Genomic DNA, 2284 nt, shown 5'->3' with positions numbered 1-2284 from the left:
TGAAGCTGTTGTTGTTGTTGTTGTTGTTGTTGTTGTTGTTGTTGTTGTTGCTGTTGTTGCTGTTGTTGCTGTTGCTGTTGTTGTTGTTGTTCTAACGCTGCTCCTCTGTGTCCTGCAGCCTAAACTCACCATGGCCAAATGTCGGCGAAACGTTGAGAACTTCCTGGAGGCGTGTCGTCGGATGGGAGTTCCACAGGTAACACACATATTACCTGTGATCCACCACAGGAACTCTCTGATGGGTCTCGGCTCCTCTTCAACTAACAGCTTCCTTTCTTCTCTTTCACCTTCCCACCTTTCATTAATCATCTTTGATTCTGTCCATCTCACTCCTTTTATCCCTCGTCCATCCACCTGACACACTCAGGACAGTCTTTGTTCGGTGGGGGACGTCCTGCAGGGGAACGGAGGCAGGGTCTATGGGACGGTGGGCGTGTTGCTCTCCTTGGCTCCGCCCCAGATTAGCCCCTCCCCTCGTGTCCAGCTGGCAGGCTTTGCCCTCTTCTACCTGTCCGTCATGTCAGTGCTATGTGCCATCTACGTACACCTGGCGCCGCACGTCTGAACCCAACCTGACCAGATACAGACAGCACCAACAACAGACAGCAACAGACATTATTCTAGTTCACCAATACACCAATAATAGCTCAGTACAGCAAAATAACTTGCACAAGATTTAAAGTAATAGTTTAATTAAGAGTATTATTTAGACTTGTTTAGAGCAAACACTGGAGGCATTGGGACACGGCTAGCTTGGCCGCTCTGCATATCATCCATCCATTCCCAAGTCCCTGTAGAACTGAAGTAACATGTCCTCCTCCGTAGCCACATCCACCAGCTCTTCCTGGAGGATCCAGAGGTTTTCCCAGTCCAGATGGGTCAGGGTACACTCAGTCAGAACCAGATCATAGACGTGTTGTCCAACAATATGAGATAGATATATGTGGAGACAGCAGAGCTAGAGAGAGGACTTCAGACACTGCAGACTTTTTCACCTCCACCCAGCCAACAGCACAAAGGGAGGCGCCCAAACCTCCTCAACTAACTCCCTTAACACAAAGGAGCACCTGCTCTTCTCAGAGTTCCTCCTGGATGTCTGAGCTCAGACACCATGCCGGGGAAACTCATTTCAACCACTGATATCCAGAATCTCTTTCTTTGAGTCACTATCCAAAGCTGATGACCACAGGAGCCAGAAACACAAAACCTGAAAGGATGCATAGATGCCTTTCTCCCTAGTGATGTCCTTCAGCTCCTCCTGGCAGATCCAGATGTGTTCCTAGACCAGATGGGATATGTAATCCCTCCAGTGTGTCCTGCCCTGCCTTCTACTCTCAGCTGGACGTACCTAAAGCAATCTAAACAGTCACCAGCTCCTTCTGGGTGTCTGAGCACAACCAGCCTGCAAAGGAAACTCATTTCGACCCGTCGTTTCCTCCTTATCACTCCCAGTAGTAGTTTCACTAGGTCTGCTTTGTATGATGGACTTCTATGGTCTCTGCTAGGCAATAGGATTGGGTAACATTTTATCGGATCACAATCCAGTGTTGTTTCCACATATTAGAACAAATCTTATCAATGTACTTTATTAAGTCTAAAGATGTTCAGCTTTCAATGTTTGTAATTGTTTTGTACTGACAAACAAATCAAATCACTCAAGCCTTTAAAGTCCTGAGTCCCTGCTGTCTGAACTTCAGAGGTTTGGACTCGACTCATAAGACTTGGACTTGGGCCATGACCAAAAGACAAACTTAACTTTGATAGTGACTCAATGTCACCCCAAGACCTTCTTCAGGAGCAGCAGGTAAAGGTGTGTTTGTTAGTGAAAACCAGCAGGCAGACAAATAATTACCTTGACTCGATGCACAAAGTTTAAGACCTGGGACTTGTTAGTCTTGACTTGGGACTTATTAGCTTTGACTAAAAACTTGTTGGCCTTGATTTGGGACATGGACTTGTCTTGGTCTTTATTTGGGACATGTTGGATTTTATTTGGGACTTGCTGGTCTTGACTCAGGACTTCATAGTCAAGAACAATCCAAAACAAGGTTTTAGTCCACCTCTGCTGAACTTGCCATATGTCCCTTGCGTCCCTGGGGGTTTCTGTTAAGCCAAAAAGGATCTCGAGATCCCTCGGGTGGCGTTAAAACTTGACAATCCCACAAAGTAGGAGGTTTACCCTAAATCTTGTTTCCTGCCAGTTGAATCTCCGCCCCCTGTGCCTTATGTTTGGTTGCCTGAGTGTTTTTTACTGTTTTTACTGTGGTCCAGAGCCAGTCCCCCC

The sequence above is a fragment of the Morone saxatilis genome, unplaced genomic scaffold (assembly GCF_004916995.1).
Source record: "Morone saxatilis isolate NCDOM2014 unplaced genomic scaffold, NCSU_SB_2.0 Contig8, whole genome shotgun sequence".
Classification (NCBI taxonomy): domain Eukaryota; kingdom Metazoa; phylum Chordata; class Actinopteri; family Moronidae; genus Morone; species Morone saxatilis.
This window is presented reverse-complemented; position numbering follows the sequence as displayed.